The 18,210-nt window shown below is 44.4% G+C and overlaps 1 long non-coding RNA gene across 2 annotated transcripts in view; it reads left to right on the top strand.

The window, feature by feature from the left end:
• Positions 1-17,128, top strand: part of LOC149982921 (uncharacterized) — a 255,617-nt gene extending 238,489 nt beyond the window's left edge. Inside the window, exons 2-3 of one of the 2 annotated variants that reach the window (XR_016496753.1) lie at positions 2,475-2,590; positions 16,364-17,128. This is a non-coding gene — a long non-coding RNA (uncharacterized LOC149982921). Of the gene's footprint in view, positions 1-2,474; positions 2,591-16,007; positions 16,324-16,363 lie in introns of those variants that run through there. The other variant, XR_016496754.1, reaches the window with a different exon arrangement.
• Positions 17,129-18,210: the final 1,082 nt, after the last annotated feature.

Raw genomic sequence — 18,210 nt, 5'->3', positions numbered from 1 at the left:
GAAGTACCAGTGACTCACTCAAAACAGAAGTGGTCAGATGACGTGGATGCTACACTACAGGACTGTTTTGCAAGCACATGCTGGAATATGTTCCGGGATTCCATGGCATTGAGGAGTATACCACCTCAGTCACCGGCTTCATCAATAAGTGCATCGACGAAGTCGACCCTACAGTGACCGTACGTACATATCACAACCAGAAGATATGGATTACAGGCAACATCCGCATCAAGCTAAAGGCTAGAGCTGTCGCTTTCAAGGAGTGAGACACTAATCCGGACGCTTGTAAGAAATCCTGCTATGTTCTCAGAAAAACCATCAAAGCGTCAATACAGGATTAAGATTGAATCCTACTACACCGGCTCTGATGTTCATCGGATGTGGCAGGGCTTGAAAACTATTGGACTACAAAGGGAAACCAAGCCGCGAGCTGCCCAGTGTTTGCGAGCCTACCAGACAAGCTAAATGCTCACTTTGAGGCAAGCAACACAGAAGCATGCATGAGAGCACCAGCTGTTTCGGACGACTGTGTGATCACGCTCTCCGTAGCCGATGTGGGCAAGACCTTTAAACAGGTCAACATTCACAAAGCCGTGGTGCCAGACGGATTACCAGGATGTGTACTTAAAGCATGCGCGGACCAACTGGCAAGTGTCTTCACTGACATTTTCAACTTCTGTCTTGTCTGTAATACTTACATGTTTCAAGCAGACCACCATAGTCCCTGTGCCCAAGGAAGCGAAGGTAACCTGCCTAAATGATTAGCGCACTGTACCACTCACGTTGGTAGCCTTGAAGTGCTTTGAAAGGCTGGTCATGGCTCACATCAACACCATCATCTCGGATACCTTAGACCCACTCCAATTCTCATACCGGTCCAACAGATCCACAAATGACGCAATCGCACTCCACACTGCCCTTTCCCATCTGGACAAAAGGATTTCCCAAAAAAAGTTTACCAAACTGTTACAACTTCCGACGAAGTCGGTCCCTCTCCTTGTTCAGGTGGCATTCGGCGGTCGACGTCACCGGTCTTCTAGCCATCGCCGCTCCACCTTTAATTTTCCACTTGTTTTGTCTTGTTTTCCCGCACACCTGGTTCACATTCCCTCATCAGACTAAATGTATATTACCCCCTGTTTCCCCCATGTCTGTATGGAATTGTTCTTTGTGTAGAGTGTTACGCTTCAGGCTGGCCTGCGCTAGGTGTGTTTCAAACCTAGGATTGTTTGTTTTGTTTAATCCGGTACATTTTACCGTGGTTGTGCTTTGTGCTGCCTCGCCTGTGCCTTTGGGCCAGGGTATATATTAAAGTTATCCTGTTATCACCCATCTCTGCTCTCCTGCGCCTGACTTCCCGGCAACCAGTCACTCACCCCGTTACACAAAGGGGGTCTTGCCCCCCCCCACTCAATCAGAACATAAGCAAAAAAGAAGAATTGAAAAGCCCTCTTCATTACTGTATGTAGACTAGATTACATTTTCAGTTCAGATTAATGTGTAAATCCATGCATCTGCTATTTGTGTTTTCACAGCTAAGACCCATCATGTTCCCTGATTAAGAGGTGATGATGTTGGGAAAATTATGATTAAATGACTGAACAAATAATTTTAAATGGAACTGTAACTAAGTAAAACTTATACTCTGTTTTATTATATCTGATGAACAATATGAGTTCATAAGAAGGGATTGTGTGACACGGACAAGGAGTAATTAAAGTTAATGAACACCATTCCAACTAGGAAGAAACAAATGGGTTGGGGACTGTGTAAACACATAAGGTCGTTAGCCTATGGTTGACCCTATAGAAACTTAGCTCTGGGGTTTTTAGATAAGACAGTGAGTGCATTCCTAAGTTTTCTGTTAATTAGAACTGTCACCTCAGTGGTGATTGATAGTGTTGAGGGGTCAAAAGTTACCTGGGAGTGTGTTAGTAAGTTAGAATGAACTTTTCACCTCACTTTGTCCCGGTCGAGAGGAGGGGATTCTGTTAAAGCAATGAAATGATGTCATGATCTGTATATAAACTGTTGCTCGTGGTTAAGTGTGAGCGCACTCCGAGAATAAATGATGTTACCTATTATTGAAAGACTGGTCTGCGTCTATTTTATGCAAACAAGAATATTATAAATTCTCATAAAATAGATTAAGGGTTTTCAATTGATGAAAGCACATTGGCATAATTAAATTACAGTAACAGATGACCACTCTACTACCAGTGTCAACTCTCTCCTAACATGACCTGAAGCCATGTCCCATATGCCCTCATGCACTGGAGAATTGAATGTTTCCTCTCCAAGAGCTGTGCATAGCCCTGTCAATTTTCTTTCATTACTGTATGAACAGTCAGTGAAATTCACTAACACAATCACATTACTACACATAAAGGAGATTTACTCCTTGCTTGGACTGAAGTCATTAATTCATAGCTCTTTTGTCTAACTGTGTTGTGTACTTTTTTGTGTGTTCCCAGTCAAATCCTGTCCTGCCCTCAGCAGAAGAGTTGAGCTCTTCTCCAACACCCTCCATCCATGATGAGCCTGTCATGTCCTGAAGTCAAGCCTCTGAGGATATCAAGTCTAGCACTGTGTGAGTAGATAGATATCAAGTCCCTACACTGTGTGAGTAGCCCTCTCATTTTTTGAAAAATACCATAGTAAACCATCAACTAAATCAATATATCACATTACGAGTCTATTGACGCACATAATACAAAAATCCCCATCAAAATCGTCAGTTTAATCTAGAGATATAATGTGGCCGAGCTAAAACAGTGTTTGTCAGACCACGAGATATCTCGAAAAGTGGTCTTCTCACGAAAACGTCTGTAGGGTCCGAACGTTTTGGCCACTCTGCAACCAAACTATTACAACAAAGCTATCAGTCTATGGAAAGGAGAGACTCTCACGAACACAATGGTGTTCTCCGTTTTGCTCTACAACCCCCACAAGTGTCACAGGACTCCTCTGAAGTTGGCTATGCTGATGTGCCAACTTCTGTCTGTAGCGTCTGAACCGTTTGAGCTACAAACTAACATGACCCCACAACGGAAAAGGGAGGCTATAGTAGTAAAGGCCAAATTCCATATTATATCAAATCATTTTTTATATACAATACTTTTCAAAAGTTTGGGGTCACTTAAAAATGTCCTTGTTTTTGAAAGAAAAGCTATTTTTTTCGTCCATTAAAATAACATCAAATTGATCAGAAATACAGTGTAGATATTGTTAATGTTTTACTATTGTAGCAGGAATATCTACATTATGGAAAATCTACAAAGGCGTACAGAGGCCCATTATCAGCAACAATCACTCCTGTGTTCCAATGGCACGTTGTGTTAGCTAAACCCTTTTGCAATTATGTTAGCATAGCACCAGCATTTGTGGGTTCGATTACAGTCTCAAAATGGCCAGAAACAAATAACTTTACTCCGAAACTGGTCAGTATATTCTTGTTCTGATAAATGAAGGTTATTCCATTCGAGAAATTGCCAAGAAACTGAAGATCTCGCACAACGCTGTGTACTACTCCCTTCACAGAACAGAGCAAACTGTCTCTAACCAGAATAGAAAGAGGAGTGGGAGGCCCCGGTGCACAACTGAGCAAGAGGACAAGTACATTAGAGTGTCTAGTTTGAGAAACAGACTCCTCACAAATCCTCAACTGGCAGTTTCATTAAATAGTACCCGCAAAACACCAGTCTCAACGTCAACAGTGAAGAGGTGACTCCAGGATACTGGCCTTTTAGGCAGAGTTGCAAAGAAAAAGCCATATCTTAGACTGGCCAATAAAAAGAAAAGATTAAGATGGGCAAAAGAACACAGACACTGGACAGAGGAACAAACATAAGATAAACTAAAGAATGACACAAACTGAACCACTAAAAAGCACTCTAAGGAAAAGCAAAGCTAAAAAGATGTGTTTTAAGATCACATTAGTGCCAGGTGACCTGTCACGTAATTTGCAAATAAATTCATAAAAAATCCTACAATGTGATTTTCTGGATTTTTTTTCTCATTTTGTCTGTCATAGTTGAAGTGTACCTATGATGAAAATTACAGGTCTCTCATCTTTTTAAGTGGGGGAACTTGCAAAATTGGTGGCTGACTAAATACTTTTTTGCCCCACTGTACATGTGATATGGGTACTAAGCTATGTAAACATTATTAAAGTGGCATTGTTTAAAGTGCCATTGTTAAAAGTGACTAGTGATCCATTTACTAAAGTGTCCAGTGATCGGCTCTTAATGTGGGCAGCAGTCCCTCTGAGTTAGTGATTGCTATTTAGCATTCTGATGGCCTTGAGATAGAAGCTGTTTCTCAATCTCTCAGTCTCAGCTTTGATGCACCTGTACTGACCTCGCCTTTTGGATGATAGAGGTGTGAACAAGCAGTGGCTCAGGTGGTTGTTGTCCTTTATGATCTTTTTGACCTTCCTGTGACATCGGGTGTTGTAGGTGTCATGGAGGGGAGGTAGTTTGCCCCCGGTGATGCGTTGGGCAGAACGCACCACCCTCTGGAGAGCCATGCGATTGATGGTGGTGCAGTTGCCGTACCAGGCGGTGATAAAACCCGACAGGATGCTCTCGATTTTGCATCTGGAAAAGTTTGTCAGGTTTTGGGTGACAAGCCACATTTCTTCATCCTCCTGAGGTTGAAGAGGTGCTGTTACGCCATCTTCACCACACTGTCTGTGTGGGTGAACCATTACTTTAAGCACACTATGTTTGTCTATTGTTGTGACTTTGATGACCAATTTATGCAGAAATACAGAAATCCACACTGTCTGTGTGGGTGGACCATTTCAGTTTGTCTGTAATGTGTACGCCCAAGAACTTAAAACTTTCCACCTTCTCCACTGCTGACCCTTCAATATATATATAGGGGGGTGTTTCCTGAAGTCCTCGATCATCTCCTTTGTTTTGTTGACACCCTGGTGACTCTCCTGGGGAGTCACCAGGCACTGTAATTTCAACAGGACAATGACCCAAAACACACCTCCAGGCTGTGTAAGGGCTATTTGACCAATGTCATGACTGGCCTGTGAGGATCAGGTTACAATGGATCGCGGTTCTATAGAGATATCCCTCCCTCCCGCAGTGGCGAAGAGGTATAGAGGGATTGATGGGGTGGAGGGGTTTATGACCTCACACCCATTGTAAATCATAAGGCAGCAGCCCAAATCCTTCCTAGTCTCTAATGTGAGAGACTGGAATGTGTGTGCCTTATGGAGAATCTACCTCAGAACTGTAACATGGAATAAATGTACATTGGGACATTATATATCATCAGCGAAAACGGTAGTAACAATGATACATGGAATATGAAAATTAATGTACTTTTTGTTATGTTATTAAAAGTTAAATGATGACATTATAACTAAAACATTGTAACTTGAAGAGTTTTCATAATATGTACATGATGTTAATATACTATGCGTTGTATAGAAAATATCCAGATTAAAGATAATGTTTTTGTAACGATGAACTGTGATTATAGTTGTCTAAACGAGATCATAGTAAGTTCTAATACCTTGTCTTGTAACGAGCTACACCCCAGGGAACCCAGATAACATGTCATAAAGACGGAAACACCCTTTGTGACCCGAAGGTATAAAACATGTGATTTAAGAATTTACATGCAGACTTAGTTTACCATGCGCTGCAGCCGAGGTTTACGACTAGTCGTGACCTCAAAAACGCAACACGAGGTTGAAGACAAAGAAAATGTATGTTTCTAAGAAGGTGAATTCAAGGAGGTCCAACCGGTTATTCTCTTCAAATCATTGGTTGTCTACACGGCCTTCCTACCCAAGCTGGGAGAGTCAACGCGGCTGATTAGCCTCATAAGAAGACTACTCTCACAGAACGAGTGCAAGGAAACAGACAACCAAGATGAAGGACATTGTGACATTGTGTGGACAATCAGAGACTTACACCCGGTAACAAAGGAGACACGGCCATCGAAGGAAAAGGGTGTCAGCCAAACCTATCCAACTAAGCGGAACTTGGTCTACGAAGAGATACCCAACGGAGACCTTCAATTCTTAAATACATTCATTATAATTCTGACCCATAAGAGCGGCAGTTCGGGGCAAGGTGTTAGGGCTAAACAAAGAATTGTTTACAAATGTATCCAAGTGTGCTTTTCTCTCGTGCACTTTATCTCTCTCTTTCTTTAAATCACCATCTTGTGTAGCACGTGTCATATTGTGTTGGTCCGCTAGGGGCCTGTTGCCATTGTATTAAGTCCTAATTATTAGCCTAGACTGTGTGTGTGTTTGTTTATGTGTCTTAATTATTTATTTACTAACAAGCTAAATGATAACATAACTCAATTTGTGTGGTACGGAATGATTTAGTGAGACCTGGGTTTGTGCAGATTTACCAATTATGCGACGCTCGGAATGAGACTGATGAAAATAATTAATTAGTGACTGCTATGAAATCGATATTCTGATATTCTTTGAGTTAAGTCAGGAAATGGTAAATCATTAAACAAACTTTTCCCGTGGTGCCCCTTACTGAGTTAATGGTTACATGATTAATTTAATCACGTAATTATAAACAGCTAATTATTTGATGAATAGTATGTCCTCACATTAACGATAACAACGTCCTGACACCAAGGAGCGTGATGGAGTGCAGCATCAGATGACCTGGCCTCCACAAACACCCAACCTAATTGAGATGTTTTGGGAAGAGTTGGACCGTAGAGTGAAGAAAAAGCAGACAAATGCTCAGCATATGTAGGAACTCATTCAAGACTGTTGGAAAAGCATTCCAGGTTAAGCTGGTTGAGAGAATGCCAAGAGTGTGCAAAGCTGTCAAAGGCAAAGGGTGGCTACTTTGAAGAATCTCCCATGTAAAACATATTCTGATTTGTTTAACACTTTTTTGGTTACTATATGATTCCATATGTGTTGTATTGTATATGTATTCCATAGCTTTGATGTATTCTGGAATGAGTAGACACGTCCAAACTTTTGACTGGTACTGTACATCTATTTCACTCCCTGCTTGGACTAAAGTCATTCATTCATAGCTTTTTTGTCTGTGTTGTGTACCTGTTTCACTCTGTGGTTAAAGACGGCAGAGCTAGAGTGATGTTTGTCAGACCATGAGTCATCACGAAAATCCGTCTTCTTATGTAAATGTCTGTAGCGTCGGAATGGTTTGACCTACAATCTGTCATGACCACTCTCACGAAGGGGAGACTCTCATGAACACGATGTTCTCTGTTTTTCTCTACGACCCACACAAGTGTCACGGGACATGTTTGAAGGTAACTAGTACAGTTTTTTTTAACAAAAGGAGATATGAAGGTAGTTTTGAGCCTACCCCAAAAAAAGGGGTTAAATATATATATTTCCTGCGTTTTTTTTATATCTCATATATTTAGGACAGACAATTCAGAACCTTGTGTCTATAGATTTTTTTTTTACTGTCCTTTTAGCCATTTATGCATGTGTTATTCAATGCGTTTCTATGGGCTTTAGTAGTAATGGCCAAAATCAATATTTCATCAAATAATTTCTTTATGCATTTTTTTTATTCCTAAAGCGGTCCTAAAACTTAAAATCAAATAGCTAAATGATACGTACAGTGGCAAGAAAAAGTATGTGAACCCTTTGGAATTACCTGGATTTCTGCATAAATTGGTCATCAAAGTCACAACAATAGACAAACATAGTGTGTTTAAAGTAATGGTTCACCCACACAGACAGTGTGGTGAAGAAGGCGGAACAGCACCTCTTCAACCTCAGGAGGCTGAAGAAATGTGGCTTGTCACCTAAAGTTCTGACACACTTCTACAGATGCACAATACTGATGTTTACATGTCTTGCACTACTCATCCCAGATGTATATACTGTATTTTATACCATCTATTGCATCCTGTCTATGCCGGTCGGTCATGGCCCATCCATATATTTAACATCTGCTAACCATGTGTATGTGACCAATACAATTTGATTTGAAGCTCAGTTGTTCAATACTTATTCCATTCCCGAGCCCAGCTCAAGAGTAGATTTGCTATGTGAATGCGTAAATATTTGTAGCTGTTTGAGAGGTGCACCAAAATAGAGCAGGGATGGGAAGATCTGATAACTCAATGTCTATACCTGGCTAATGGAGATTGGATACCCCCTCCCCCTCAACACACACACTGCTTCCCCATGGAGAACCTTCTTCCATGGCACCTCTGTGCAGTCAGCCCACAGTATTCTGCCCCCTCTCTGATTGTCAGAGTGCGACCCAGTGTGTCTTAGATGCGTGTGTGTTGGCTGCCAGCCAAAAGTCAAGTGATTCCTCTATGATGTCCGATGCATGCTCTTCCCACAAAGAACGATCCCACTTTGATTTGCGCCCGTCTCCCTTCTGAATCCCATCTTCCTCCAGTTTCCCATATCACCCTCCCTGTCTGCCATCTCACTACGGTCTTTCTCAAATGTATCCTTCTCTTCCCATCTCCCTCTCCTCTGTTCTCCCTCCTCCCTTGCTTCTCCTATCTCTCCCATCCCACTACCATCTCTTTCATGTCTCCTTCTCTTCCAATCTCCCTCTCTCTCCCTATCTTTTTCCTCTCATTTTCCCCCCTTCCCTATCCTTTTGTCTCACAATTGTCTCCATTCCTTGACCTCCCTTCTCATCTTCTCTCTCACTTCCCTTACTCCTGTCTCCCTCCCGACTCCCATTCTCCCTTCTGTATTTTACTTTTCTCTCTCTCTCTCCTTCCTCTCTCCCTCCTCCAGTCTGTTGATTCCTTCCCACTCTCAGACAGAGGGGCTGTGACAGGCAGGTGGCTGAGTCTGATTAGATAACCTGTGATGAAAAGTCAGATAAAGCACCATATGCTCAGCTACACTTCATCTGGATTTGGGTGACAACAGAAGAGGAGGAGAATGAAAGGTAGGATGAAGAAAGAAATTGGGTCACACTTCAAGCAATAATGACGTTATAATGCTCTTGCGCAAGCTCTACTGCAGCACGGAATAAATCACAGATGCAACACCCTTCAAAGATAATAACTAATGTCCCCCCACCCCGACCTACCCCGCCTCAACACCCCACACAATAAGGATTTGCTTAAAAAAAAAATTTTACAAATGAATCTGATACCTAACACTACCGCCCTCCACCCCACCCCTCAATGACATTCAGAATTACTTTACCTCATAGGCGTTCAAACTAAGTTTGATCCGTAGAAAATATGTTGTGCTAGGGGATAAGGTTGGGCAAGTTTCCATTACTGGATTCGACTGGTCCTAGTCTCTTATTGCCATACCTCCAAAATCACATTGTTGTCCTCCAGACCTCCAAGGGATGTGTAATTTTGTATTGCAAAATTGGTTTGAATGGTCCGCTGGCTCCCAGCAGAAATATTTTGATTGGATGTTACATCTCAAGAACCCCCCCCCCCACATTCCCGTTGGTGCTATGTATTATGTTTGTCACTGTTTTCAGACCGGGAAAGACACATTTTGCGGAGTTGTTCCGTATGCTAGTTTTCAACATTGCAGAAAACCTGGAGGAAAAACGTAATTATGTTTTGCCAGAAGTGTGCTCCACACTCCAAAGGAGTTCTGAGGTTGTCCCCATAGGAGAACCCTTATTTAACCAGGAAAAGACCCTTGGGGTTATAAACCTCTTTTTTCGAGGGGGATCTGGCAAGAGGTCAGCAGGAAGCAGTCAGCGAGTACATTGAACACAAGAACGCAATACTATACATTAAAAATGGTCAACATTTCTGTGGAGAGGGATCTACCTGGAACCAAAAATGGTTCTCCTATGAAGACAGATGAAGAAACCTTTTTGGTTGTAGTACCTTTTTTTCTTAGACATACAACAACATATTTTGATGTGGTTTTAATCAGCGATTTCCCGGCCATTCTTACCAAAGACTATAAAAAGATTAATACTGGGTCTCCACCCCTATTTTGCTATATTTCTGCCATGAATTTCCCTAGGCTTTCTCATATTAGGGAAGCCTGGTTCTCGACTAGGTCCATTTATAAGGATAAGTTATTAATGGGCAACCAACGTGGTGGTGGTGGTGTGTGTGTGTGTGTGTGTGTGTGTGTAGATGCATGGGAATAGAAGGTAATCCATCATGACTGTACTCTAGAGCATGGTAGAGGAGAACAGGGAAGATTAATACAGCTCTGAGTACTACCACGGCTCTCTCACTATTCAATACAACATCACTAAAGGCATTTCCACACATCCAATATTGTGGTGGTGTTGTGTGTGTGTGTGTGTGTGCATGTAAGTGTTTGTGCATGCATGGGAGTGTTGGTGGTGGTGTGTGTTTTTTTTTATTTAACCAGGAAAATACCTTTGGTGTTATAAACCTCTTTTTCGAGGGTGATCTGGCAAGAGGTCAGCAGGAAGCAGTCAGTGTGTGCATTAAACACAACACAATACAATAAAAACAATCACAATGGTCAACATTTCCCTCTATCAGAGCTTTAAACTCAAGTGATACCCTCTCCTCCAGTTTTAAAGTATTTTGCAGCTTGTTTCAAGACCAAGGATATACTGTATAAGTGAGGAGCACAGAAAAGTAGGCAATAGTCCAAGCACTGCATTGTACGCCAAGATGTATCAATGTTTTAGCCTTCTTGTAGGAAGGGAGGGACACTTCACCATGTCGTATAGATCACAATGTTGAGTGAGTGGTCTTGCATTTGTTAAAAATCTATGCGCCCCGTGATATACAGTGTTAAGTATCTTAAGGGCCCTGGCTGTAAGGGCGCTGGCATGTAAACAAAGTCACCATAATCAAGCACAGATTTTTTTTTTATCCCTTGCACAAGGTCTTTCCTAACTGACAGAGAAACACTATTTATTCCTGAATTAAAAACCCAACTTAAATGTCAGCTTTTTGGATATCGACAGCTTTAAATATCAACTGGTTTGGGGATAAAACACAATTATTTTAGAGAAAGTCTTTCAGCTGGGAATTCACCAGGTTCTCCAGAACTTTAACATGCACATGAAGTTTAAATATAGGATGATAATTATTCAACTAGGGACGGATCTCCAGCTTTAGGCAGAGGTGTGACGTATGCGGCTTTCCAGATTTTTGGATGCTATTTGATTTAGAATTTTAAAACCACTTGAAGAGTCAAAAATAATGTGTAAAACATGTATTTGATGAAAAATGTGTTTTGGCCGTACCGCTATTAGCCCATACAAATGCATAACTGAATAACCGATTCCCTACATGGAACAACAAATAGTCCCAAAAGAGCATCAAAAGGAAGTTTGTTCTGAAGTGTCTGTCCTATATCTGAGAGTTATATGAATGATGAAGGAAGCATTCTTTTTTATTTTTTTTACATGTATTCAACCCCTTATTTTTGTCAATAAACAGTCTCCATATACATATATTTCGATTTCGGAGGCCTGTGGCAAAGCAACTGACATGTACGTGTTGGTGAGAGCCTCTTCCCATAGAGGGGTAATAAATATCACCAATATCACTCAGACCCAGGCAGTATAGGAGCATCGTGGCAAAAACGTATATCATTTCTACCCTCAGACCACGAGGCTGCTGAATCGCCACCACTAGTCAGCTACCTGACCCCCCCCACCCCACCCACCCTCAACTCTCACTTACCTTACCTGTTACTCCCCCTATGGACTTTATTCTGCCCCACATTCATCACTGTTGCAGTTGTTAATATGTATATTATTACTTTTAGGTTATTTCACCTAATGATCATGCTGCTGCTCCCCCTATGGACATTCCACCACACCCCCTCAACAGTCTTCTCTGCATCCACCCCTATTGAAATGTATTTATTCATCACTGCCACAGTTACTATTATGTATATAGTGCTATTTCTATTGTTTTATTACCATTTTCATTATTTTATTTCACGAGTCCTGCTTGTTGGAGCTCAAAGCCTAACATTTTCACTATAACATGCAATCAAACCTGCAACCCTGTATTTGCGATTATTAAAATCTGAATCTCTGAATATGAAAAAACCTTTAGGAAGCCAGTGCGATATCAGTTATGAAAATAATACCTTACAGGAGCGGTATTATTTAATGAAAAGGCTCATTGTGTCACGACTTCTACCGAAGTCGATGCCTCTCCTTGTTCGGGTGATGCTCGGCGGTCAACGCCATCGGTCTTCCAGCCATCATTGATCCATTTCTCATTGGTTTTGTCTTGTCTTCCTACACACCTGGTTTCAATCCCATTCATTACCTGTTGTGTATTTAACCCTCTGTTTCCCATGTCTTTGTCAGACTGTTTCTTGTTTCAGTTTCGTGTTGTTGGTATTTGGTGCGCGACGGGTCCTCGTAACCAATTTGTATTTATGGTTTTGGAGTTGTTTTATTAAATTACTCCATTTACCGAGTTTATTTCCTGCGCCTGACTTCCCTGTCACCTATACACACACACGTTTGTGACAGAATCTCTGACCACCAATGAAGTCAGCAGGAGAAGGTACCCCTACCATGGAGGTGGTGGAGCGCGTCATGGAACATACGGCGATGATTTCCAAACTGAGCGTCGCCATGGATTGCGTTGTCCAGAATATGGACCGCTGGGAGACACAGGGAGTTTTCCCAGCACCTCCACCAGCACAACCGGGGTCTCCCCTGAACGCCCCTTTCCCACCTGAACCTAACAGGATCCAGCTATCCATGCCACAGGGATACGACGGAGATGCTTTAGCTGCCAGGGTTTCCTTCTCCAACTAAGCCTGTACCTGGCCACAGTCCACCCAGCTACATCGGACCGTGAGACGAGTTTCGCCCTCGTCTCATGCCTTGCCGGGAAAATCCTGGAGTGGGCCAGCGCTGTGTGTGGAGGGGGAGATGCAGCGTTGGACGATTTTGAGGAGTTCACCCGCTGTTTCCGGACAGTATTCGACCACCCACCTGAGGGCAGAGCGGTGGGTGAGCGCCTCTACCATCTGAGGCAGGAGAAGAGAAGCGCCCAGGAGTTTGCACTGGAGTTTAGGACCCTGGCTGCCGGAGCTGGATGGAGCAACCGGGCCTTAATCGACCATTACTACTGTAGTCTACGTGAGGATGTCTGTCGGGAGCTGGCTTGCAGAGACACCACCCTCACCTTCGACCAGCTGGTGGCCCTGTCCATCCGGCTGGACAACCTACTGGCTACTCGCGGACGTCCAGATCGGGGTCTTGTTGTTCCATCCTCCCGCACACCCTCTCCGATACCTATGGAGCTGGGAGCTGCAGTGCACAGGGAAAACGGAGGGGGTTCCCGCTCGTGCACCATATGTGGTCACAGAGGTCACACTGCTGGTCGGTGCCGGGTTGGTTCCTCTGGGTATCGAGGTGACAGGCAGGGCACTCTGGTGTCACCCCAGGTGAGTAGGCACCATTCTCATCCAGAGCCCTCTGTTGCACATATGTTTGTCTCTGTTACCGCATTCCCAGCATAAGGCGCTAGTAGATTCAGGCGCGGCTGGGAATTTCATTAATAAAGGATTAGCTCATAGTTTAGTGATTCCCATTTTTCCTGTAAATATGCCTTAGATAGTCGACCATTAGGGTCAGGGTTTATCAGGGAGGCCACAGCTCCTTTGAGTATGGTAACGCAGGGGGGTCACAGGGAAAATATTAGTATTTTTCTTATTGATTTTCCTGCGTATTCTGTGGTGCTGGGCATACTCTGGTTAGCTTGTCATAACCCTACTGTTTCGTGGCCACAGAGGGCTCTCAGGGGGTGGTCGCGAGAGTGTTCAGGTAGGTGTTTAGGGGTTTCCGTTGGTGCTACTACGGTGGAAAGTCCAGACCAGGTCTCCACTGTGCGCATCCCCCTAGAATATGCCGATTTGGCTCTCACCTTCTGTAAAAAGAAGGCAACTCAATTACCACCCCAACGACGGGGGGATTGTGTGATAGATCTCCTGGTAGACGCTGCACTTTCCAGGAGTCACGTGTATCCCCTGTCACAAGCGGAGACGGTGGCTATGGAGACATATGTCTCCGAATCCCTGCGTCAGGGGTACATTTAGCCCTCCATTTCTCCCGTCTCCTCGAGTTTCTTTTTTGTGAAGAAGGATGGAGGTTTGCGCCCGTGCATTGATTATCGAGGTCTCAATAAAATCACGGTGAGGTATAGTTACCCCGCTACCTCTTATCATTACGGTGATTGAGTCAATGCACGGGGCACGCTTCTTCACTAAACTGGATCTCAGGAGTGCGTATAATCTGGTGCGTATCCGGAAGGGAGATTAGTGGAAGACGGCATTTAGTACCACCTCAGGGCATGAGTACCTAGTCATGCCGTATGGGTTGATGAATGCTCCATTAGTCTTCCAATCATTTGTGGACAAGATTTTCAGAGACCTGCACGGGCAGGGTGTAGTGGTGTATATCGCCGACATTCTGATATACTCCGCTACATGCGCCAAGCACGTGTACCTGGTGCGCAAAGTGCTTGGTCGCCTGTTGGAGCATGACCTGTACGTCAAGGCTGAGAAATGCTTGTTCTTCCAACAGTCCGTCTCCTTCCTGGGGCATCAGATTTCCACGTCAGGGGTGGAGATGAAGAGTGATCGCATTGCAGCCGTGCGTAATTGGCCGACTCCCACCACGGTAACGGAGGTGCAGCGATTCTTAGGGTTTGCCAACTACTACCGGAGATTTATCTGGGGTTTTGTTCCGGTTGCTGCTCCCATTACCTCACTGCTAAAGGGAGGCCCGGTGCGCTTGCAGTGGTCAGCTGAGGCGAACAGGGCTTTTAGGAACCTGAAGGCTCGGTTTACCTCGGTTCCTGTGTTGGCTCATCCGGATCCCTCTTTGCCGTTCATAGTGGAGGTGGACACATCCGAAGCTGGGATAGGAGTAGTGCTTTCTCAGCGCTCGGGTACGCCACTGAAGCTTTGCCCCTGTGCCTTCTTTTCGAAGAAGCTCAGCCCGGCGGAACGAAACTATGATGTTTGGGACCGGGAGCTGTTGGCTGTCGTCAGGGCCTTGAAGGCGTGGAGACATTGGCGTGAGGGGGCTAAACACCCTTTTTTCATCTGGACTGACCATCGCAATCTGGAGTATATCCTGGAGACGAGGAGACTGAATCCTCGTCAGGCAAGGTGGGCCATGTTTTTCACCCGTTTTGTGTTTACCCTCTCTTGCAGACCAGGCTCCCAGAACGTGAAGGCAGACGCACTGTCCCGGCTGTATAACACAGAGGAGCGGTCCATGGATCCCACTCCCATACTCCTCGCCTCTTGTTTGGTGGCGCCGGTAGTGTGGGAGCTGGACGCGGACATTGAGCGGGCGTCACGTGCTGAGCCCTCGCCCCGTGTCCAGCTGGACGTCTGTACGTTCCGTCTGCTGTCCGCGACCGACTGATCTAATGGGCCCACACGTCACCCTCCTCTGGTCATCCTGGGATAGGTCGGACTATGAGCTGTCTTGAGGGGAGGTACTGGTGGCCCACTTTAGCTAAGGACGTGAGGATTTATGTTTCCTCCTGGTCAGTGTGCACCCAGTGCAAGGCTCCTAAACACCTGCCCAGAGGTAAGTTACAACACTTACCCGTTCCACAACGGCCATGGTCACACCTGTCGGTGGATTTCTTAACTGATCTTCCACCTTCACAGGATAACACCACGATCCTGGTCTTTGTGGATCATTTTTCTAAGTACTGTCGCTCCTCCCTTTGCCTGGTATCCCTACGGCCTTACAAACTGCGGAGGCTCGGTTTACACACGTCTTCCGGCACTATGGGGTGCCTGAGGATATAGTGTCTGATCGGGGTCCCCAGTTCACGTCAAGGGTCTGAAAGGCGTTCATGGAACGTCTGGGGGGTCTCAGTCAGCCTTACCTCAGGTTTGCACCCCGAGAGTAATGGGCAGGTGGAGAGAGTTAACCAGAATGTGGGTAGGTTTCTGCGGTCTTATTGCCAGGACCGGCCGGAGGAGTGGGCGAAATTCGTGGACTGGGCAGAGATGGCCCCGAACTCACTACGCCACTCCTCCACTAACTTTTCTCCCTTTCAATGTGTATTAGGGTATCAGCCGGTTCTGGCTCCATGGCATCAGATTCAGACCGAGGCTCCTGCGGTGGACAACTGGTTCTGGCGTGAGGAGGAAACCTGTGAGGCCGCCCACGTCCACCTTCAACGCGCCATATTGTGCCAGAAAGTTGGCGCAGACCGTCACCGCAGTGAGGCCCCGGTGTTCGCACCAGGGGAACAGGGTCTGGCTCTCGACCCGAAACCTGCCCCTCCGCATACCCTGCCGGAAGCTGGGTCCGCGGTTCGTGGGTCCATTTAAAGTCCTGAGGAGAGTGAACGAGGTATGTTATAGGTTACAGCTACCCACTAATTACCATATTAATCCCTCGTTCCATGTGTCTCTCCTCAGGCCGGTGATGGCTGGTCCGCTCCAGAAGGCTGAATTGCGAGATGTTCCTCCACCCCCTCTGGACATCGAGGGGGTCCCAGCGTACTCCGTTGGATCCATTTTGAATTCGAGACGTCGGGCGAGGGGCTTTCAGTACCTCGTGGACTGGGGGGAGTACGGTCCGGAGGAGAGATGCTGGTTTCCGGTGGAGGACGTGTTAGATCCTTCCATGCTGCGAGAATTCCACCGTCTCCATCCGGATCGCCCTGCGCCTCGCCCTCCGGGTCGTCCCCAAGGGGGGTTTACTGTCACGACTTCTGGTCTTCCTACACACCTGGTTTCAATCCCATTCATTACATGTTGTTTATTTCACCCCATCTTTGTCAGAGATTGTTTCGTGTTTGTATATATTTACAGAGTGACTCAAGTAAAATCCTACTTGTGTTGAAGTCTAAAAGTATTTGGTTTTAAATATACTTAAGTATGAAAGGTAAATGTAATAGCTAAAATATACATCATTTCAAATTCTTTATATTAAGCAAAACAAATGGGACTTTATTTTTTATTTACTGATAGCCAGGGGCACGCTCCAACACTCAGACATAATTTACAAACAAAGCATGTGTTTAGTGAGTCCGCCAGATCAGAGGCAGTAGGGATGACCAGGGATGTTCTCCTGATAAGTGTGTGAATTAGACCATTTCCTGTCCATTTTAGCATTTATAATGTAACGAGTACTTTTAGATGTGAAAAATATAAATAATAAAAGCACAGATACCCCAAAAATGACTTAAGTAGTATTTTTACTTGAAAGTACTTTACACCACTGCTCCTGGGTAGGGGTGTGACGTGGAAGGACAGCCAACTTAAAACATTTTCCCCTGGCCATGCATCTACAATAGGCTTGGGCAGCGTTTATACCTTATAACGGGGTATACATTTTAGTATCTGTAGATACTTTGTAAGTACATTAGGAGATAAAATAGATTGCGCACTTCATTTCACCTGTCACATTATTTTACATATGAAGCTTTTTGTTTTTGTTTCAGCCAACGAGAGCATATAGGTCGCAGTGGTGGGTAGTATATGGGGCTTTGTTGACAAAACGGATGGCACTGTGATAGACTACATCCAGTTTGCTGAGTAGAGTGATGGAGGCTATTTTGTAAATGACATCACCGAAGTCAAGGATCGGTAGGATAGTCAGTTTTACAAGGGTATGTTTAGCAGCATGAGTAAAGTAGGCTTTGTAGCGAAATAGGAAGCCAATTCTGGATTTAATTTTGGATTGGCTTAATGTGAGTCTGGAAGGAGAGTTTACAGTCTAACCAGACACCTAGGTATTTGTAGTTGTCCACATATTCTAGGTCAGAACCGTCCAGAGTAGTGATGCAAGTCGTGCAGGTGCGGGCAGTAAATCGGTTGAAGAGCATGCATTTAGTTTTACTTGCATTTAAAAGCCGTTGGAGGCCACGGAAGGAGAGTTGTAATGGCATCGAAGCTCGTTTGGAGATTTGTTAACCCTTTCAAACATAATATCACACGGGTGTGAGTGTTCTACAGTGGTCCCTGAAGCATAGGATCACACATGTGATTAGAACACTTATTTAGAACGCTAATTTAGAACGGCCAGTTTCGAATGATGCAACAATCAGCATTTGAGCTGGCCACACTTTTTTCAGAAACTATTTACACAAAACACAGTTCTTACAAAGTTAGGTCCAGAATGTGACCAGTTTATTTTTGGATGCAATGTTCAGATATTTACAGAAGTATCGAACACAATCATCCTAACCGGAAAAATGTTGCGTTAACTGAGGAAAGATTGACACAACACAAGCGCTCATATTTTCTAACTATCGGCTGAT

Source organism: Oncorhynchus mykiss, chromosome 6, assembly GCF_057628025.1.
Source record: "Oncorhynchus mykiss isolate SJ-2025 chromosome 6, ASM5762802v1, whole genome shotgun sequence".
In the NCBI taxonomy this organism is placed as follows: domain Eukaryota; kingdom Metazoa; phylum Chordata; class Actinopteri; order Salmoniformes; family Salmonidae; genus Oncorhynchus; species Oncorhynchus mykiss.
The sequence above is the reverse complement of the archived record's forward strand: the minus strand, read 5'-3'. Positions and strand labels throughout refer to the sequence as shown.